This window comes from Calliphora vicina, chromosome 5, assembly GCF_958450345.1.
Source record: "Calliphora vicina chromosome 5, idCalVici1.1, whole genome shotgun sequence".
In the NCBI taxonomy this organism is placed as follows: domain Eukaryota; kingdom Metazoa; phylum Arthropoda; class Insecta; order Diptera; family Calliphoridae; genus Calliphora; species Calliphora vicina.
In genome coordinates, this window is record NC_088784.1 from 56,178,323 (window position 1) to 56,203,192 (window position 24,870).

A 24,870-nucleotide genomic window follows, 5' to 3' on the forward strand; every position below is an offset into this window, starting at 1 on the left:
TTTTCAGAAACTTTGGGGGCCCATAAAAAAAAATCGGTCACCAAAATGGGCAAACTGAGTATAGGGTTGTACTACCCTTTGGTAGTAGAGTCGAACCTATACTGTCATGATCTTGTGTTTTTCCAAAAGTCTCCATTTGTTGCATAGTGTAATTAAACGTTACCCTCCCACCCAAAAACGTAGACAGGGGAGCAAGTTTTTTTATTGCATACAAATTATACTAAAATTTAATTATTGAAAATTATTGTTTTTTAATTAATTTTACGATATCTCAAATGGGATATTTTTATGGGCTTTCAAATCCAAAAAAATATTAAAAAAAAAAACAAATAGATATTTTGTTATTTTTATCAATCAGACTCCTTTTTTGAAGCAAGGCTTAAAAGTAAGGAAAATAAGTTTTTAATTTTTCGCTGGCGTCCAAAAATTTCTACTTGGCCCGTATATGATGCCAGCAGGACGAATATACTTATGAAATTTCCTCATGAGCAATTAAGGCTAATTGTTTCCTTCATTACAGGATACTGTATAAATGGGACACATGCCAGGATATTGGGCCTACGGTACAATGATTACAGTAGGAGCTGTCATAATGAAGAAGAGGATGAGACTGTGTCACACCTATTCTGCCAATGCCCGGCTCTGATAAACCGGAATACCATTCCTATCATGCTTAGATGAGCTATCAAGGATGAGTCTTAGACGAATCTACTCTTTCATCAGAGAATCTGGTTGGTTTAGCATGGAAACACCGGACGTATAGTTAATATCCAGATGTTTACCCCTTGGGTATCACAATGGGATCAGTTTTGAATGGACCCAAGAAACCTAACCATTGTTTTCTTAATTAATTTTACGATATCTCAAATTTCTTGCACAAACCGCGATGATACATTTGTATTGGTATGCAATGAGATGGCATTGCAATTTATTTCAATAAAACACATATACAGTAATTTTGATTTACCTGCACAACCAACTCTGCACGATATTTTGTGCAGGTAAGTTAAAAATACAGTTAACCTTAATGCACTTACCTGCTCATTGATGCTGGTAAGTGCATTTAAATTTACTGTCCACAAAAACAGCTAACGCCAAATAAGTTTAAAACATAATAATTTATTTAAAATCGTATTTTTATTATTTGGATTTGATTTAATTTTGTATTAGGCAGCTAAGTGAAATTTTTTTTCATGAAAACTAACTTCCAAAAGTATTATGCACTTATCTTAAATGTGCAGGTATGAGCAATGCACTTAAATTAACGAATTTATATGGTATTTTGCAATACCTTTTAATTTATTTTGATAATACATTTTAATCGATGGTATTTCGATGTCTCGAGCAAAATTAAAAGCTGCAGCTGTTAATTTTTGTGCCGGAAATTTCCTTTTTATTGCATCATGGAAATAAATAATCGTTTGAACTGGATTTTGCAAATGGTCCAGCTTACGAACGGTTATCATAGAACCAAAATATTTTGGGAGACATTCACTATTTCTCTGAGTCGGCCTAATATACATATTGTTACGTTTTTACCTTTTAAAAACGGTGGTTTTTTTCATTTAAATAAACCTAATTCTTTTGATTGCAAATAAAAGCAGTTTAGTAGTTTAAAATTTGTAACAACTCTTTATTCAAATGTACACAACAACAGTTTAAATAGTCACTCTGTGTTTTAATACGCACACACGTTTATAATTTACAACTTATACAGCATATTGTACGGCAATTAATTTATCTTTGCTTATCAATGCTTCAAATTAGATTGACTGGTTGGTGTTCTCACGGCCAATTTATATAAACTTCATTACCATATAGAACTTCCTAGCTCCATCTATCGATGGAGCTCTATTTCCACAATGATCAACTCAAGCTTTTATTCAATGTTGTATGTTCCACAGCTATGTTAATAATATCCAAAGATATTTTAAAAATTTCCAGTGTTATGTTAACTGCTGTTAATCGACAGGTAAACAACATTGTCCACAAGAAGTCTCCAGAAATAGAAAGGTTAAGAAACATGATACAACTTTAAACCAGACGTTAGGAACCGATATATTTGAATTCAAATAATATATTCGTGAAAATGAGAAATTTTTGACAAATTTTTTTTTTGGACAAAATTGATGTGATTGGATTTGAAAGGTCATAAAAAAGTCCTAAACTATCCATAAACACTATAGATATATTATGTAAAATTTGGTGTCTTGATAAGATCGGTTTCGAAAAATTCAAATAGAATTCGAACTTCGAAATTAGTTTCGGTGAATTTATATGAGGTTTATAATGTATTAATTTAAACTAATTATTTTAAATCAGAAATAAATGTTTGCGAAAAATTACTAAAGTTCAAAGATTTTGAAAATATATCTGAAATATATTTCAGATACGGCGTTTTCAGCGTATTCAAAGACCCTTACCATATTAGCAATATTTCACATGTTTCCTTTAAAATAGCACATTTCTATCATTTAATCCTGTCCACCAAATGCGGACGCCAAGACAAAAATCTTGAGATATGGTCTCGTGAAAGAAACTAAAATTTAATTTTAGTTGGGAATATCAACACCTTATTTTTCCACCATATAAACGGGACTAAACTAATGTACACATGTCTGTTGCAATTAAATGTCAGGGATTTTTTGCATGTATGTATTCACATTTCATCAAGGTTCAGACATTAAAGCTTATAATCACACAGATACATAAACATTTATGTAGTTTAGTCTAGCTTCAAAAACAGATTTAAAACTTTTCTTTATCAATCTTGTGCAACACAAACATTTCTACAAATAAAAGTTTTTTAATGTTTTATAATGAACTTTCCTTTTGAGCATTTCCCCTTTTTCGCAATCGACATCACAGAAAAGTGTATTCACATGTGTTCATGCTTATTTATGAACACTAGGATGGCTCAAAATTTTAAAGATATTTGAACATGGCATACAAATTTCGAAACATATTAAAATATTTATACGGAATTACAATGAAGGTACTATTAGTTTCAATATATGAAAATAATGTACCATATTCGTTTTTGTTATTTTTAAAATTTATATATTTTTTATTGTGATTCAGAAATTTATGTTTGGACTACTCTTATGTACATACTAGGGTATTCAATCGATTAACCGTTAATCGGTTAACCGATTAATTTTTGTCGGTTAACTGTCCGAATAATTTAAAATTGACGATTTTCAAATAACGAATAAACCTATTAATTTGTGTCGATTAACCGATTAACCGAAATGTCTCTTTTCTGCACTTTATACAAAATTATTTTTTAAAATTGAATTTCTTAACTCGTGAACATTCCCTTCTAGCAATAGTTATTTGAAGTATAGTACGGAAACTGAAACTAAGGAATTTGGAAATGACATTTTTTCTAGAATATTATATGATGAACTTTGTGATAATGAGTTGAAGGACGACATGGTAATAGACGAAACTAAAGACATTACTGAAACGAGTTTTTAATCAGAACTTAACGATACTATTAAAGTATTCAAAATCTAAAAAACTATGCTTAGAAAAAACTAAAAAAAAGAACTGAGAAATTGGATACTTTTTATCGTGCCTTATTTTCGATTTTTCAAAATCTACAATCAGTGAGATAGTTTTTTCAAGTCAAGTTTAATTAAAACTAAGAAAAATCGTTTAAAATTTAAGCATTTAAATTACATTCTTTTTTTAAAAGAATATTTTAGAAGATCTCCTTAAAATCTAAAAAAAGAACTCACATGTGTATATTTTTATTTATTGTTTTGTTGAATTATTAAGTTTTGTTTGTTTTTTATGTTTTTGTTATTTTTAGTAACAAAATGCTTATATAAGTATACAAAATTCGTGTTTTTCTTTTCAATTTAAATTTAAAATAGAAATTATTCGGTTAATCGAATAATTTAATATTAACCGATTAAATCTAAACCCCGATTAATTATTTGCTCGATTAACCGATTAATCCAGAAACCCGATTAATTGAATACCCTAGTACATACATACATATTATTTATGTATACAAATATAAATAGTAGGGTAGATAAAAATGTTTGGATTTTCTGAACTAAAGTTTAAAATTTAATTCAAAATAAATTTAAATAATTTTAACCATTTCGCCACATTCGTAGCAGTCAAACTAGACGTTACATTTATCAGAGCTAGCTTTATTGATAACACAAGTTACCAAAACAAATTATTTTTTTTTTTCATTGAATGAAACATACAATTGTTCAATTCACAACGTAGTTGTATGTTGTACGCTGTATGATACAACTATTGTGGTTGTGAACACAAATTTTTTATTCCCTATTATATTCATAATAAATCTCAATGTGACGATAAAAAAATTCTGAAATTTGTATAACAAAATTTTTTAAAAATTTGAAAATAGAATTTTGAAACTGCCTTTAAAAAAATTAAATTTGTTTGGTCATACCTGCGAATAGGTTAACGTTATCCTACGAAGACAAAAACTCGTATACAAATAACTATGGATATATTTTAAGTAAAAATTAGCTTTTATTTTAATTATTCTTAAAATATGTTAATTTTGTTCCTACATTTCTTGCTCTAGTGGCCTCAGACGCGTTAATGGCCTGGGAAATTTTTAATAACTTTAATATTTTCTAACCAATTTTTGTCTTTTATATCTCATTATTACGATAATTACGTACGCATTTCCATTCTTTCAAATGAAATTGCAAAAGTAATTTTTTAATGGCAAAATTTTTACAAAAACTGAAAAAATTAAATTTTGTTGCCCTTGTAAATGCATTTCAAAAATTCAGAGCTTGCCGCAACCGATATACCTAACATTTTTTCAGGATGATTTTTTTTTACCAATGTTCACTAAGCTGATCGGTGAGACTGTTTTACACATTAAAAAAAACAATTATTAACAATTTTTGTCAAATTCTATGCATTTAAAAGTATTTTCTTTATTATAGAATTGGCTTTATAACAAAAATACATTTAATATATTTGTGCAAGTTACGAACTCTACAATACTTTTTAAACCAGATTTCAATAACTTTGGCACCCTGTATCTCACATTGTATTATAACATTGTTGACGCCCTGGAATTTTTTCAATATTTTTGCCGAAGTCAATAATTCTCATCATGAACAAAAACCTTAGAAACTACAATAATTCATATCAGAACACTCACGAAAAAATGTTTGAAAACAAGTACATACAGTTTTTTGTTCCGAGATTCCAAAAAAATATTGTTCATAAAAAACAATCACCCTAATGTACTCGCATACATACAAATACATTGGTGTGGGTTCCATGCCTGTATGTGTATCTTTTATTATTTGAGTGGAGTGGTTGTTGATTTGTTCATTTCCCAGAAGTTCTTGGTGACTGTCCCGAACTAGTGATTTACTCTAGATTACTACACTCTAGATTACTTAGAGACACTGAAGTGACAATTAACTTCACGCTAGGTTACATGGGATGTCAGTATACGAGGACCTAACCAAAATTTAATAAACTGCACAGAAAAAATTATATTTCAATTCAAATATTTGTCACATATTGAACTGGTTTCAATTATTTCATAATTAAATCAAGTATTCATTTGCTCAAAAACAAAATTTCTTGATATTTTCTATTGAATTTTGAGTTTTGAATTAGATTATTTTGACAATTGAATATACAATTTTCGTTATTGGTTGAATTTCAAATAAAAAAATTATTGAATAGATAATTTTCGTAATTGAAACACAAAAAATAACAAAAATGTGTTTTCAATTACGAAAATTATCTATTCAATAATTTTTGTAATTTTAAATTCAACCAATAACGAAAATTGTACACAGAAATAATTATGAATGAAATATTTCCAAACAAACGCTTGTTGGAAATAAAATTTATATTTTAGTATTATTTTTATTTGGTTTTATTAATATATTTATTGATTTTAACAATTGTTTGTTTTTAACAATGCTGACAACTTTTTAAATAATCAAAAACGCATATTTATTCTTAAATTTTCTTTATTTATTGTACTGCAAATCAAGAACGTTTTTATATTACGAAACATTTTTATAATTTGTTAAACCATAGGCAACACTTCTACACAAACAACTTTTTTTCTTTACAAATATTTTATTTGGTTTTAAGAAACATTTTAATAGAATCGAATATTTTTTTAAATGACTTTATATTTTTTTTGTTTACTATCAAATAAAAACAAATTTATGTAATTTGACAGACAGTTGGAAAAATAAATATTAAAAAAATATAATATTTTTTTGTAAATGGGTTTAAATGTTTGTCCATTTTGTGGTCTGCATTGTCCAGACCGGGTATTGTTGAACTGAATGACGTCGATAATATTGGAGTTCATGCTTAACGTTCGGTAAGTATGATATTATCGTAAGTACGCTTGATTATCAATTAATAATACAAATATGCTAATAAATACAGTTCATAATGAATTTTTCTCTATCTTCTCGCAGGTGAAAAATATTCAGTGTTATTGGATTCCCGTTATATGGAAAGTGCGCAAGTTTGGCGACATCTCACGCATTCATTCCTGGATATTTTCTATTAAAAATTTCTCTAAAATTATTTTATTTTAAAAATATTGTGTATTTTCTATAGAAAATATTATTTAAAACAGTATTATTTATAGAAAATGTTGTTTATAACAGAATTTTCTATAGAAAATATTATTTTCAACAGTATATAGAAAACATTATTTATAACAGTATTATCTATAGAAAATGTTGTTTATAACAGTATTTTCTATAAAAGTTTTACTAATTTTTAATTGTATTTTTTATGAATATTTTTAATGATTTAAATATAAAATTGTTTGAATTTGTACTCAAAACCAATTATTTGTTTTTATTGTTTTATTAAAAAAATTGTTTGATATTTGGAGGATATTCAAATATTATATTTTATTAATAGTAACAATATTTGAATAAGAAAAAAAATATTTTTTTTCAATAAAAATATTACGAAATGTAGTGTTTGATTTTGTGAATTTTGTGATAGGTCCTATTTCAGTAAAATATTTGTTTGATTTTATAAATTTTGTGTTTGAATACGAAATTTAGTTTTTTCTGTGTATATTATATGTATATTCAATTGTCAAAATAATCAAATCAAAACTCAAGAAATTTTGATTTTGAGCAAATGAATACTTGATTTAATTATGAAATAATTGAAACCAGTTCAATATGTGACAAATATTTGAATTGAAACGGTTTAAGAAATAGTTTTTTCTGTGTGTATGAGAAAAAACCAGTTTGTACGAATTACTCACAAAAAAGTGAAGTCAAATTACTTAAATTATATAAAATGGATTCAGCCAAGTGATCAGACATTACTGACAATTAATATCTATAAGGGATACATTGACTACTTGCTTAACTGCTGGGTTGTTGTTGATGCGTTCATTAGTATTGTTTATTAAAAAAACATGGAACTTGAAGGTTTCGTAAGCAAAAAAGTGGAACGAGTTTCAGCCGTAATATTTGTTATGCTCTTTTTGAAAAAATAGGCATCAGAAACTAAACATTAAAAAAAATTTAATTTAAAACTATTCCGTACTCCATTTGGAGTTATACTTTTAAAAATTTGAAACTATTTCTTAGTAACTTAAAGTGTTTGTTAGTATTTAGACCATTTATAACTCAAGTGATATAAAAAAGGATTTCCTTAATAAATCTTTAGAAAATACACATGAGTTTGAGTACGAATACCAATTGTACATACATATATGAATTTAAAAAAATGTTGTCTTTAATATTTGTATGATATCTACTTGCTAATATTTATTTAGATTTTCAAATCTAGATTTTGAGTCCACAGATTTGTTCTTTTAATCATAGAAACTTATTTATTTCTTTCTTTCTTTACATTTCTTATCGTTTACGAAACTATTTTTTTTTTATCTAATTAGAAGAGTTTTATTTATCTAAATAAAAAGAAGAAAATATTATCAAGGGATTAATTTCGAAAAAAAAAATCATTCGTAAAGTTGAAGACAAATACATATGTGTAAGAATAATATTGCTTAATGGTAAATGAATGGAAAAAGAGTGCTGTGCGAAATCTTATATATCGTCACCTAAAATGCAAAATAACGTAACATTACTTTTCATATGTTTATAGGAGAAGCAAAGAACAATATAAAATTAAAACTACTTGAGATATTGAAATAAAATTACAATGACACTAGACATTTATTTATAGAACAAACTTTATGTTATGTGTCTTACGTTATTTTGAATTGTTGTTTACTTAAATCAAAATAGCCCTGAAGGAAACCTGGGGAGAAGTGTCTCCAAGTCACCAGTTTTCTCGACTATTTTGGTGACTTTTTAGCGACATTGTCAACGAAGCGTCAACGAAGACGACTCTTCCATCTGTTATGAATTCATACCATTTCGTTTTTTAATTTGTTTAATACAACGTCAAATGTGAACAAAATATGCAGTTTCATTATTTATATCTACTTCAGAAAAGTACCAAAAGTGTTGATTAGAATTACTAAAATGTACTAGTGAATAAGTACCTAGTCAATAGTAATATCGTCAGTAGTAGACTTCCAATGACACGCACATGTTAAATGTCTACAGTAAATAGCATTGTCTGGGGTAAAATAAGTCACTAGTACTGGTGACTGTGTCAATAGTAAGTCAGTATAGTTTCACTATTGACACTTCCTGCAGGGAAAGTATCATCCATAGAATAAACACATAGAACGGAAGGAGAGAGTAATACATATTGAAAAATTACTCTCTTTTCACACATACGGGTGATACAATAACAAAATACATGCAATACATTCTCATGAATTAGGTTTCTGACAACAGACTTAGGTTTTTGGCTCTCAGTTACCTATCTAGTTGTTGTCTATGGTATCATCAATATAAATTTGTAAAAAAAAAATAAAAATTTAAATAAAATTATATTTTTATATTTTGTATGTTTTTTTTTATTTTAATTACTAACAACTGCTTATTTAAACTAAAAAAGCTACTTCATTACATTTTCAACAAATTTATTAAAAAAAAATATTAGAAAACTTCATAAAATAAGATAAAATACTTTTTATTAATTAATTACTCAAAACGTACACATACGTTATTTTGTTTAAGAAAATCGTGCACTTGATGGTACTTTGTTTTGAATTTTGGTTATAAATAGGTTATTTTTGATAGTAGAAGTTTAAATTTTAAATATGATCTAGTGAATCGTAATCAATAATAGAATCAAATTTGTTTTGGTACAAAAAAAAACATTTGAACATTTTTTTTTTATGAAAATATGGAAGATCACGTTGGAAGGGCTTTTGATATATCATCGATATAATATTTTATAATATTAATATTTAACTTATATACATATGTACAGAAGAAGTATGTACATATATACAAAAGTTGGTATATATAAAAAAATCGAGGTTGTGGTGGTATTTTAATCATATCTCAGTCATTTATTGGCCGATTATTGCCATTAGGATCCAGAATATATGAACCTACATCACACTATATATGATAGTACGCTGGAAATATTTTTGAGACCTATTTCGAAAAAACGTTTTAATTGTACTGAGTTAATGATTTTTAACCAGTGTCCAAAAAGGTATTTTATAACAGTTATTTTGTGAATTTAAAAAAAAAATCCATCTAAAATATTTTTCAACGTAAAAATAAAAGTTCGCATGAAACTCTTAAAAAAAGAGTTTAAATAGCCGTCATAAAAAAAACTCATTTGAAGAGTTTTATTTTTCCCGTCAGAAAATAAAACTCATTTGAATAGTTTTATTTTTCCCGTCAGAAAATAAAAGCCATTTTATATAAATTGACACCTAAAGCTTGCCGCTGCACACTGGTATTTTCCGTTTTTTTTTTGGCATAAAGTAATTTTTTTTTATGTTTAAGTATTTTAAAATTTTGTTGATTTTTAATTTTTAAACACCCTAGTTAGAAAAAAAAATATTTAACTTTAACATGTGGACCAATACTGTTTGCGCGCTATTAAAGAAAGCTTATTATGTACCACACGTTTTGTGTAAAATTGGCGGGGAAAATTTTGCAACATTGATTGTTTGTTCTGGCGAAAGTTTACACAAAAGTGAAAAGGATTAATATGGAAAACGTTTTTCCTGGTATTTAAAACTATAGTTTACCAATTGTCCAATTGTACCGTGTTTTGTTTATATGTATTTTTAGAATGAGCTTAACAAGTGTAGTTGTGTTTCGTGGATCAGTACTTTTGCATGGCAAAGCGTTGCAAAAAGTTGTAAGTGAGAAGTTATTAACCAAAGTGTGCAGATTAATAAGAAACTAATCCTTTTTGTCCGAATCTACACGTTTTCAAAAAAAAACAAAATTTAAAAATTATATTTTTAGTGGAAACTTCAAAATGTCAGCCAGATCGGTTATATGGCAGCTATATGAAATAGTGCTCCAAATCATATGAAACTTTGTAGGTCATCTTAGGAACATAAAAAAATGTATACAAATCAAATTTCACTTCAATAGCTTTATAAACAAAAAAGTTGGGGCAAATCGGTCGGAACGGCCAGATCGGCTATATGACAGCTATATGAAATAGTGCCCCAAATCATATGAAACTTCGTAGGTCATCTTAGGAACATAAAAAATTAATACAAATCAAATTTCACTTCAATAGCTTCGTAAACAAAAAAGTTGGGGCAAATCGGCCAGATCGGCTATATAGCAGCTATATGAAATAGTGCCTCAAATCATATGAAACTTGGCAGGTCATCTTGGGAGTATAAAAATGTATACAAACCCAATTTCAATTCAATTGCTTTTAAATTAGAGTTTATGCCAAAAAAAAAACCAGTGTGCGCTGGTCAGATCATTACAATTTGTAAAGCCACTTGCATTGCAATTGAATAATTATTCATTAAAATAAAATCAAGTGGGATTTTAGTTTGTAATTGTTTGATTTCTATTTTCAAATTGTTGTTGTTTTTTTTTTCTTAAACAAATGAATTACTACAAACATCAGATAGACTCAATAAAGAAAGATAAACGAAAAGAGTTTTATTTTTTGACGGGAAAAATAAAACTCCTCAAATGACTTTTATTTTATGACGGAAAAAATAAAAGTCCTCAAATGAGTTTTTTTTATAACGACTATTTACAACTCCTTTTTTAAGTATTTCATGCTAACTTTTATTTTTACGTTGACAAAATAACTGTTAACTGTGGAGTTGAGATAATTTTTTTTAATATCACCATAGATTTTGAAAGAGCACTTCAATAAAAATCTATTGGTATATATTGGCATATTTTATGAATTAAAATTTTCTGGATAACCGTAATTTACGGTCCCTGTTTTTAACTCTTTGCGGTTGAGTGGTCACTTTACTAACCACATTTTCTATAGTCTTTAAAACATAGTTTATTGGCATCTATTGCCATTTTGCTAAACAATTCTATTTTTTGAAGTCATCGTTTATGATTCTATGTTCTGGTTAGATAAATATATTAATTTGAAAATATTGTAAAAATCAGTTTTTTTTAAGAGACTTTCACGCATTCAATAAAAAAAATCACAGAGTGTTTATTGTTCATCGAATTCAGTGTTACTTTGATATTTCGGTTGATATTGCGATAACAAAGGACAAATTTTAAGATTTTTGTATAACACTTGATTAATGAATCCCAGATGTAGGTAACTGTACAGAGCTGTATCCACACGAATCCTAATTTACAGTGTGAGGAAGATTTATATGAAAATATCAGTGAAGAGAGTGGCAACAAAATAGACCATCTGTTGCAATAAGGAGACTAAAAAGATATCTTTACATACAAGAGGATCACACAATAGGAAATTATATTGAATGCTTGACGAATACCAAATACACAAATGTTTTCCTTTGGAAGGCAATAAATAATATCAAGCCATTGGAAGAGGCATAAACCCCTATAAAAAATCCGACGGTATCTGGGCTCGAAGTGATCTAGAAAATTACAGTATTCGCTGATTATTTAAGTAAAGTATTGCAAACTATTTACCCTTTAAATGAGTTGGAAGAATTTGCTATTTCAACAATGTCTAATGCTCGGAAAATTAATTAATGCAGGCATGGTGGGGTACTTCATCTCACTCTTATATTTACCACCAACAAATGGAAGTATATTGATTTTGTCATTCCGTTTGTAACACATCAAAATTGTGTGTTATAAAATTCTAAGACGAGGGAATAATCTAAGAGTATGAAATTTTCTCCAGATAAAAATAATGTTAATGGGTATATAAGACTACAAAATGTGTGCGTAGTTTTTCCAGTTAAAGCTTTTTTGGATGAAAGATATTCAATTTTATGTTTGATGTCCTCTTTTAGGACTATCAAGGTTACGACGGGTTAACATATAAGAAGAAAATTTAGTTACCACTTTCTATTTATTTCATAAATATTTCTATTAATGAAAATATTTCCCTACTTTTAACAATGGTTCTCATATGGACAAAATATTTATAATTATTAGTGATTTCTAGCGCGTTTTGATCACAAATAGTTGGCATTGCTGGTTTCATAGTCTTAATATTCGTTTGAGTGTTAAGAACTCAAAAGTTTCCGGTGTAACGCCCTACTGAATGAGAGATTATTTTATTAATAACAATTAACACCATAATGTCTAAACATTAAATAAACTAATCTTGAATGTCTGGACAATTGTCAGAGTTAAGGACACTATCTAAGGATTTATGCTGGTTACAGAATCTTAATTAAATACAATTTCAACAGACCATAAGAAAGCATATTTGTCGTGTTGGACAATTGTTTTGTCTAACAGCAACAAATCTAAAGTATAGATGTCTGCAATATAACATTCCAACAAACATTGACTGACAGATGAAACAAATTATACCATTAACTATACAATAGGGTATTCAATCGATTATCTCATTCGAATAATTTAAAATTGCCGATTTTCTAATAACAAATAAACCGATTAATTCATTGATCGATTGATCGACACTTCTTTTACACTTTTTTGTATTTATTTTTCCGTTTTAATTCAAATGTCAAAGAAAAATTACATATTTTTTCGAACATACATTTAGTGAGTAAAACAACTGACATATTTAATTTACTTCGTTTTTACATTAATAGACAAAACTGGAGAGAGACATTACCGAAACGAGTCTTTTACCAGAAAATTATAAAAATAAATAAAATTATTCAAAATCTAAAAAAAATCCAAAAGAACTCCAATGGTATAATAAAGTATCTCAAATACCACATTTTCTTTGCTATTATTTATTTTTTGGTTGAATTGTTATCTTTTGTTCTTTTTATTAGTAAAATACTTAAATAAGTAGACAAAATTCGTGGTTTTATTTTCAATTTAAAATTGAAATTATTCGGTTAAAAGAATAAATAATAATTAATCGCTTAAATCTAAACCCCGATTAATTATTTGCTCGATTAACCGATTAAACCAGAAACCCGAGTAATTGAATGCCCTAGTATACAATACAATAATTAATTGAACATAAGCACACACACAAACTACGAAACCATAATGACCACAAACTTTCGCAACTCAAGCAACTCACAGTGACGTTTAATGTTACAAGTAGAGATCAATTAAGACGTGTTACGATGAGTTTAAGGATTTTCAACTAAAACGAATGTTTGCCACATGTGTGAGTCTGTAAATACAGTTCTCCATCCTCATACATCCTTGCATAAGATGTCTATGTGTTTTGAAAGGTAATGTGTGGGAAAGGAACTTCTGGGATTACTGAACATTTAATAAAGTTGTCATAATTTTGTCTTAAGTTTTTAAATAAAATAAAGAACTAGAAGACATACAAAAGAAACTGAAGAAAAATAATCATGTTTATGTTGTTTGCCACACTTGCAACATTTTAACATTAGAGTGGTTCAAATATAATTTTTATAACCTCCACCATTATTCATCATTATCTTTATTCTAAACCGATTTAGCTAAGTAATTTTGTCTGTCTGTGTAAATCATGTTCACATCCAAAATACACCCTCGAAATTAATGAAATTCATCCAAAAATATTTATTATCATTCCAAACTGTATGAAAAATCGGTTCATTTGAATAAAAGTTGTGTACCAAATGTATATTTATACAACATTTTAAAAAAATGTATGTAATTTTCCTAAACAATTACATTGGCGTAATTAGATGTTGTTGTTTGTTTTTTCATACTCTTCAAGAAAAAGCAACAATCATGAACTAAATGCGTGTGAATGGGCACCAATTGAATTCTACCCAGTAAAAACTTGGAAATGACTTGCAATTATTGAGTAACATGCTATTCAATGAATACTACATACCATATTCATTACTTAGAAGTAGTCGTATAATCGTGAAGGAATTATTAAAGTCATTACTTGTTAGCGGTTGTGAAAAGTACTTGCCTCTAATGTTTAAACTATTTTATAATTCTATCCATACCAGGAGGTCTCTCCATACCAAATTTACAGAAAAGTATTTACAATTAGTATAGTTTTTAAAATAGAGGACTTTCTGGATTTCCATTCTTATAGGGGAGCTATGACTAATTCTCGACTGATCATTATAAAATTTGGTGACATGACTTTTGTATATAGAGTAAATTCGGGTAATATGGTATAGGCGGATAGTGTGGGATAGTTACTTTTCTCTAAAACCAAGAGCATAGAAGTAACGCTACCAAGCTTAAGAGTTTTATGATCTGAAAACATTGGGTGAGTGTACTTCAATTTTGCAGGTCATGGAAATAGTCAATTGTAAAAAATCAACGTGATCTTGTGGTAGACATTTTTTGTGATCTGTTAAATTTTTTTTTTTCTAAAATCACATGTTTTAAACTTCATTAATTTAATTTTAAAGTCATATGGGAATATTTTGCTATTGAATAACACATGCAACAATATAGCATATTTAGTGTATATGTTTAATTATACCCTTCACCTTCGTGAGAAGGGTATATATAAGTTTGTCATTCCGTTTGTAATTTCAACAATATAATTTTCCGACCCTATAAAGTAGATATATATTCTGGATCCTTGTAGATAGCGGAGTGGATTAAGCCATGTCCGTCTGTCTGTCTGTTGAAATCAATCTTCAATAATTCTGTTAGACATGCTTTCAAGAAGTTTCCTATTTAAAATCAGCAAAATCGGTCCACAAATGTCTGAGATATGAGGAAAAAAACCACGACAACCTCGATTTTTGACCTATATTTGGATTACTAAGTCATTAATATAGACAATATGGATATCTAATGATAGATATTTCAAAGCCCTTGGCAACGACGTATATAAGACCATAGTAAGTTGGAAGTACAATGGGTCATAATTTAAAAAAAAAAACATTTTTAAATTCAAAAAAAAATTTCAAAATAACAATTCGAAAAAAATGTTTTTTGAAAAAAACAACTTTGGAAAAAAATAAATAAATTTAGTTTACCTAAAAATTAGTGTTTATAAACCGGATAACCGGTTAACCGAAAAACCGGTTTTTCTTTGAAATCTCGGTTTTTTGCGAACCGGTTAATTTAAAATGTTGATTTTCGGTTAACCGGTTTATCCGGTTTTTATCACTCGGTTAACCGGTTTTTAAAATTTGGGACTTAAATTATTAAATCTAATGTTTTTGTGCATTTTTTATATTCATTGTGTACACATTATATCAAACATTCGGTCTGATTTGAAACCTATACTGCTGATTTACAATACAAACCTCTTTAGATTAATATTTTTAAGAATTACAATTATTCTAAATAGTAGAGGATGATGAGTTTACTGAAAAACTTTTTCAGAATAAATTGCACATATTGAAACTATTAAAAATTAAATTCCGCATAATTCTAGAAGTTAAACTAAATTTTAATAATGATTCATTATAAATTTTGTGATGATTTTACGAAACGTTAAATTGAATTTGATGTACATACCTTCTTTCAATAAATTTGACTTCATTCATGTGTTTTGTTCTTAAAATTTTACTTTATTAACCATTTCGTTAGCTTAGTGTACAATTCAGAAATATTGAAATCCATGATTTGAAATCTGATAATGGAGTTTTATTAGTTATTTGGTATGATTTATAATAACAAATAATCACAGCTAAGAAGAAGCGCGTTTGCATCTTATAGGTCCTTTTTTGGGACTTGTAACATTTTCTGTTTCATATCAAAAATTCGAGGTGATAATAAATATCAAAATTATTAAATATTTAATTAATTTTACATTTTTTGGTTGAAATTTAATGAAAAAAACAATAATTAAAACAAGTATTATATATTTAGTAAAATATTTATACTCAATTCCATTTGACTGAGATAATAATTTTTAAATTTTTACAAAATGGAATGGACTTTGCACTTTTGTATATTTAATATTAACCATTATTCCTGGCTACTAAAAACTAAAAATTTCAAAGTTGTGTATACTTTATTGGACATTTAATGTTTTCTACATATATATGACGGTTAACCGGTTTAACCGGTTTTTTCGATGTCGGTTAACCGAAAAACCGGTTTTCTAAAAAAGGCCAAAGTCGGTTTTTTATAAACACTACTAAAAATATTTAAAGTTTGTATTTTGAAGTATAATTTGGTGAAGGGTATATAAAATTCGGAACAGCCGAATATAGGTCTCTTACTTGTTTTATATAAAATTTCAATAAACCACTTGGTTGTCTAATGTGGTATAGCTAAAGAATTACAAACAAATAATATGCCAAAGAAAGGTGAAGTAAGAAAACGGAAGATTTGAAGAAAGCTATCTGAAAGCTATTTCGCATCAGTCATTCAATGTCTCCTACGAAGAAAATAATGTATTGAGGAGCTTCTGGTAAGCTTAATCAGCCAACTTTAACCGCATCAATTGAAAATGATTAAATAAAACGCAACTCATTTACAAATTAAAATACTATGACCCCTTTCACACTAGGCAATTTAGTTGCGCAAGTCTCTTGTGTTTGTAGATGCCAGAGGTAATGACGGGTTAAGGAAAAGAAAATGTTACATGCAGTTTTGTTGTTGTGCAAGAGACTTGCGCAACTGAATTGCCTAGTGAGAAAGGGGTCTATGCATCGGTTATGTGGTTTAGTATACAATATTAACAGAACATGGTGGTATACCACATTACCCGCCAATTTTTTCAATGGCTTGTTTATGAGTTGTTTCTCTTTTTCCCAAATTTCTCTGAAACTTGAACTTAAAAGACTTTTTTACTGTCATGGATGTAAACCTAACACTTGTAGTAGAACACCAGCTGAGAACTGTTCCAATCGAATTAAGATTCTAAAAATTATAGTCAAATATAAAATAGGTATACCACATTACCCGAACTTACTCTACATTAGGGTGACAGCTGAATTTGTTTAATATATCAAAGTTAAAGTTAAGTATTAAAGTTAATTGTTTAAAATTTGATCCAAATCGGACAACGTTTTCGGGACGCGCAGGTCAAAGGTCAGAGTTATGCAAAATTTTACTATTTATATGAAATAAATTTAAGAAACTCCTTAACTTTCTGCATTATGTTACACAAATATGTAGAATTATTTATATTAATGAAAATTACAGTAAAAAAAACGTTTTGGAGATTAACCTATATCTCCTTTGGGCCAAAATGGTCCACAAACTGTATTATCGCTAAAATTCGGAAAAAATGCAAATTTTTCAGTTTTTGTAAAAATTTTGCTACTAAATAATTACTTTTGCAATTGAATGAAAAAATAATCGATAATGAGATATAAGTGACAAAAATTGGTTGAAAAATGTTGAAAGTTATTAATAATTCTCCAGACCATTTCGTGTCTCAGGCAACTTGAACAAGAAATTTAGGAAAAAAAATCATCATATTTTGAGAAATATTAAAATAAAAGGTAATTTTTACTTAAAATATATCCGTATTTACTGGTGTATGAGTTTTCGTCCTTATACAATATCCTATTCGGAGGTATGGCCAACAAAATTCAAGTTTTTAAACAGCAGTTTCAAATCTGTATTGAGATAATTTTTTCATATTTTTATTCCCTATTATAATCTCAATAAATTGTATTGATGACGAAAGCCCTATAATAATTTTCCTGCAAAATAATGTTTACCTAAACTTATGGCCGCCAGTGTATGTCTGTTGAATATTAAACTAGGATGAGTACGTTATTGTAAGTAGTAAATTATTGTTAATGACACATCTTCAACATCCACAGAACTCATTTGAGGGTTTAAGGCCAGTAAATATACACAAAACACTAAACTTTTGGCACAATCTTAAGACAAGTGTTATTAATGTTAATTACACAAGACATGATTCTATGGTTGGTATTTTTTACTGTATACTCATTCGGTTTCTACTCCTCCTCCTCCATATATTTAAACTCCTAAATCTTGACGCTAACATTATGGGGATTGTTTTAGTGTAAATACACTAATACATTTGGAAGGGGAAAAAAACTATTTACGAAAGAAAATCTTTGAACAGACATCAGGTAAATTTGAAAGCAATGACGTTCAAAAATTATTTTGAAATCCAAAAGAAAATTTGAAAAAAAGTTTTCAATAAATATTTCTATAAATAAAGTAAATTAAAGTTTGGCACTAAAATTTATTTAAAGTTTATAAACAAATAATTTCTTGTATTTAAAGACTGTAAACTTTTATGCGAAATAATTTGATATAATTTAATTGCTTTACATTAATAAGCTTAACTTTACTATAAGATTTGAAATTATTATCTGAAAATAAACCACAATGGTAAAAGTAAGTTTTTAATTTTCCCTTTCCAGAACTATATTTACTGTTTCTCTAATTAAACCAAATATTTTTAATAAACTAGACATAAATTCTCTACGGAGTTATTTGAAACACATACCCACATCTGCCTAGTTTGTATTTAAGAATAATAACATGATGAAATTCTCGTATACTCTCACAACCACAATCGAGTTCACTCAAAGGACTAAAACCAACACTTAGAAGGTTAAATGCTCTTAATGACGGAGGAAGAAATATGTACAACCAAGAATTATGTTGAAAGTTCAAACAAAATTACGTTGAATTTAAATACATGCCATTTAACAGTTTTTTTTTTTTCATGTTCAAATTAAAGGTGACACACTGTTTCCGCTTCGAATTAAGTCGTTTAATTGTTAATAAATTGTATATGTGTTATTATATGTATTGTATATTTGCAGAATAGCTTTTAACCTTTTTGAAATCTATAGATACATATAAAGTGTACTCGAAACAATTATTTGAAAATTTCGCTATTGGACAACCAAAATTAGCTGACATTAAACTGAAAATGAGTAAAAACATTTTTCTTTTAAAATATCAATAATTTATATACGTGAGTGACTTTCGGAAGTGGTCATAGCTCCCATATAAGGAGCTATGACCAATTATGGACCAATCAGCATGAAATTAGGTCGTGTGATTTATGTCTATATGAATGTTATTTATGTTGGATTTTGTGTGTATATCAACATTTTTAAAAGATTTATGCACGTTAAAGTGATTTTCGGAAGCGGGACTATATAGGAGCTAATTATGAACCGATCGTAACAAAATTTGGTCACATGATTTTCGTATATACAAAAATTATTTGGAGTGAAATTTGTGGAGATACCTATATAAATTAAGCATTTGCGAGCGATAGATTTCAATTTCGGGAACACATTTGTATGGGGGCTAGGTGAAATCATGGACCGATTTCATCAAATTTCAATAGACTTAGTCATTGGGAAAAAATTATATGTACCAAATTTGATCGAAATATATTTTTTAAAATTTTTTTAAAATTTAGGACTAAAATTATTAAATCTTATGTTTTGGTGCATTTTTTTATATTCATTGTGTGCACATTATATCAAACACTTATGTTTATTCAATTTAAATTTACTTGGTCTGATTTGAAACTTAAACTGCTGATCTACAATATAAACCTCTTTAGATAAAACTCTTTAAGAATTAAATGATTATGATTCTAAATAGTGGGGGAGGATGAGTTTTCTTAAAAACTTTTTCAGAATAAATTGCACATAATGAAACTATTAAAAATTAAAATTAAATTCCGAATAATTCTTGAAGTTAAGCTAAATCTTACAAATGATTCATTATAAACTTAGTGATGATTTTACCAAACGTTAAATTGAATTTGATGTACACGCAGAGAAAAAATATAATTGGGCATGGTTACTGTAACCATTTAAATAGTGTTACAAGATTTTTTAACTATATTATAGTCACAGTAACCATTTACATGATTGTGGTAACCATAATATGGTTAATTTATGATTCACATGATTGTATCAACCATATATATGGTTACAGTAAACAAATATATGTTTGTGGCAACCATATTTATGGTGAATAATTTTATCATAATATGTTGTTCTCAGATTATGATAAGCCTTAAGCCGAGAGCAACATAATATGATAAGTCCTTCATCATATGAATGGTAGTCACAAACATATATTTGTTTACTCTAACCATATATATGGTTGCTACAATCATGTGAATCGTAAATGGTTACTGTGACCATAATATTGTTAAAAAACTTGTAACAATATTGAAATGGTTACAGTAACCATGTCCAACTATATTTTTCTCTGCGTGTTTATACCTTAATTCAATAAATTTGACTTCATTAGTATGTTTTGATCTTAAAATTTTATTTTAATTATCATTGCGTTAGTTTATTGTACAAAGTTCCTTTTGAGATACAAACGTTCTAAAATCCATGATTTGAAATATTTTTGAAATCTGATAATGTAGTTTTATTAATTATTTGGTATGATTTATAATGACAAATAATCATCGTGGTCATAATAAATTTTTAAAATTATAAAACATTTAATTAAAAAAATTGTGATTTATATTTTTTGGTTGAAAATTAATGAATAAACCAATAATTAAAACAAGTATTATATCGACGGCCTTTCATAATGGTTTATCTGCAGATTTTGTAAAAATGAGATTTTGATGCCAAACTATTCCCTGTGATGCACTTTTCCTATGGTATGAATTTCTGATCAAAAGTTTGATTTGTTTGCGACTTATTCACATTTTTTGTTTGGTTTATCTACATAAACACGTTTTTTTTGAAGGCAAAATGGTTTATCTACAATGTATTTGCGAGATTTTCATAGCAGTCATATATTAAAACTATGTAAAATACAACGTTTCTGATGAATATTAATACGCAGATTTGAAGTATGTTTTCAAAATGTTTCTATCTTTACAGAGTTTAACGGAAAAAATATTCGATAATTGGGATGGTAGTTTATTACTTTAGACAAAAATATTATAAGTTAACATAGTGTGCATATAGTATGTAAATACATATGGCAACTTTTTTGTCCTCAAATTTCATTTTAAGACACACTGTCTATAGGGTGATTTGCCTACAAGTTTTTATTTCGATGGTTGCGGCCAAAGTATAACAAGTAGTCCGACTCTTTGACAGCAGTACGTAGCTATAAGCATGTGTTAGTCAAAAAGTACCTAACTCTATACATGTGTTAGTAAGAAAATTACACATGTGTTTGTAGCTTTTAAATTTTGTCCAGGCAACAGAGTTCTATAAAAATGTTTTAAATTTTAATTTGAATGAATTTTCAATACCAAAAATTGGAACCATAGGGTACAACTAGAGGCGCAACTGAGAGTAATCTGAGAGTAACAATAATTCCTCTCTTCACACGTACTTGTGATCAGCGTTGCCGCTTTGGTCCAATTGGACCAAAATTGGTAGTTTGAAGTTAATAAATTGACTTTTGGTAGCTTGGTTGGTTTGTTCCGATATTTGTCGTATTTTGGTAGGCTACGATATTTCTGAATACAGAAGTATTTTTAAGAACAAAATAATTAAAATAATAACGAAAAAACTACTTATGTTAAGCCAAAATAATAAAACTACATATTTGCAAAATATGAAGATAGCATTTTCATAAATATTTAGTTTAGTCAGTTAAATGTGTATTTATTTAGTAGTGTTGAGTTCAAAAAATGCCACAGCGCTCTCAAAACTTGTATTTTCTAATAATATGTGTTAAACACTGCTTCAATATTCCTGTTTCATCTGACACTTTAAATGTCCAATTATGGAAATTAAGACACGTAATTTATTTCTATATGAAACTTATTTGTGTTGAATTTTTACGGGATACCAACACTTTTAGGAGTTTTATGCTCGTTTAAGTAATTTTCGGAAGAGGCCTTTTATAAAAAGCTATGATCAATAATGAATTGAATTTTTAGGTGTAATTTATTTGTAAAAATGTTATTTAATATCTATATAAATCAAGCATTTATGACGGATAATGTCTTATTTCTGGAGGACATTTATATGGGGGCCATGTGAAATACATGGACAACCAGCCAGACAGACGTACGAAGGACATCGTTAAATCGACTCAAAAATAAAATCACGAAAACTGAACGATTTTAACATATTTATGATTGTAGTGTTATTAAATAACTTTCTTCCTCTGGGTAATTTTATAGCAGCAATAATATAATTATATAGTTAACTATTAATTTTGAAACGAATCCATATATCATTTCTCAAATATTTTAAATTTGGTAGGTTTTGGTAGGCTTTGGTAGTTTTTAATTAGAAATTTGGTAGGAAAAATATTTTATGAGTGGCAACGCTGGTTGCGGCTACCAAAATCGGAACCATTTTCTCCCAAATACCTTGTCTAATTACTCAATAGAAACCAAAAAAATTATTGAGCAAAAATATCTGGAAAAGGGACACACTCAAATGGAATGTGACAGTGCCCATGCAAAAATTGAAAAAAAGTTGAAGGACCAATCCATATATTCCTCATCATATCATATTATATCAATATAACGAAAGAGGCGCGTAAAATTTTAATAGTTGGTGCCAAAGAAATAAGCAAACCGTTTGATACCGAATACTTAGAATATATAGGATATATAGATACACAATCACTGCACTGCCAAGAATATCTTCCAATATCCACCATTAAATGGAAACATCAACAGGAATTGAAATCTGTGATACCTAATGAATATCATTCTGTCTATGATAATCTTCTTTCAAAATAAATGTAATTTATTTAATAAATATTAATAAAAATCCTAACACTAACACTAATTATTTCGACATGAAGTAAGATCTTCTATTTTTCTTAATCCTAAAATTATTGTGGAAGATCGATTTGTTAAATACTCACTAGTTAGGGAATTAAACAGTTTTTTGCTTCTCCTGAACAATCAGGTTTTTGCAGATAAACCATTTTGGATAATTGCCGTCGATATTTGACTGAGATAATAATTTTGAAATTTTTAAAAAATAAAATGGACTTAGCACTTTGCATAGTTATAATTATTAAATAACCATTCCTGACTACTAAAAAGCCAAAAAAAATTAAAGCTGTGTATACTTTATTGGACGTTTTATGTTTTTTCATATTTAACCGGTTAACCGAAAAACCGGGTTTCTAAAAGGTTTTCTAAACTAACAACCAACCAGCCAGCCAGACGGACGGACATCGTTTAATCGACTCAGAAAGTGATTCGATCGGTATACTTTAAGGTGGGTGTTAGACCAATATTTTTGGGAGTTACAAACATTGGTGTAGGGTTTAAATACTTGAAATTATAGAATATATCTATATTAAGGATAAGTTTGGACATGACAAATATTGAGTTGTATGTATCTGGAAGAGCACGAAATTTCCAAAATACATAATTCGTTTATTACCTTTGACAAATTGAAAAACTGATTATGACAAAGGCCTTTAGCAATTTCTACCGCGTTTTTTTGTGCTGATTGGTACAACAAATATAACCCAAAAATTCGGCACATTTGAATACATAGCAAAAACTTTACTTACAAAATAATCTACTGGAAAAAATAGGTATTTTTATTCGAGATGTCCTAAAATCAACATTTATTTAACATATAACATCCCAATAAGCATTTTTACTGGAATTCAAGTTAAAATCAAGTGTAATTTAAGCCTTGAATTATAGTCAAGCAATTGAATTACAGTAAAAAGAAAACATAAATTCAAGCCATATGTTTTTTGTTTGAGAAATATTTAATTTTTCAAATATTTTTCAAGTTTAAAACATAATTACATTTGCATTCAAGTCAAATTCCAACAAAACATTCAAGTGCTTGAATTTTTGGGGGTTTGGTGCTTACTGGTTTGTTTTTAATTAAAAATACTGAATTAAATTATAAATAATTGTAATTACAAAAAAAAATCTGCACCAGTCATGAGTTGAATTCGCGTTCTCATGTTTAGATTAATATTTTACTTGATAAAAATGACTACGAAAGAATGCATTATTTTGTAGTTTGAACTTGCAAGTGAAGTTTTTGCTGGGTATAGCCCTCATTCGTTTATTTCACAAATTATACAGATATGAATTAGCTGGTTTTCAATATTTCAATAGAAAACAAACAAAAGAAAATAACAAAATGATTGTGGTTTGGAAATATTTTGCCTATTGGAAATTGAATTATTTCTCTCGCTATGCAACGCATAACAATTAAAAAGTGATTGTAGAACGTCTAAATAACCATACGGTTCGATATTACTTTTTTGACAACTGACATTTGTTGCATATCTGTAATAATCTGTGGTTTATTTATTTATCTATTTATAGATAACTTAAAAACTATTTGTAACAACAATAATTCTAAATTATCAAAATATGTTTAAATGGGACAGTAAAAACATGTTTGGTAATTCCCCTAATAAGTCGATTTATATTTGAACGTTTGCAAAAAAATAATAAATTTTTTTGTTTGGAAACAGTGTTCGGAATAAGTATTGGTTTGATTTGGTGTGAAAACAGAAGAGGTAAACACTCTTAAAATGTTCAAAAACTTTTGCTTTC

At 27.9% G+C, this 24,870-nt stretch overlaps 1 protein-coding gene across 1 annotated transcript in view; it reads right to left on the reverse strand.

Moving 5' to 3' along the window:
- Positions 1 to 24,870, reverse strand: part of Trpm (transient receptor potential cation channel, subfamily M) — a 320,313-nt gene that overhangs the window by 294,284 nt on the left and 1,159 nt on the right. The window lies entirely within an intron of this gene.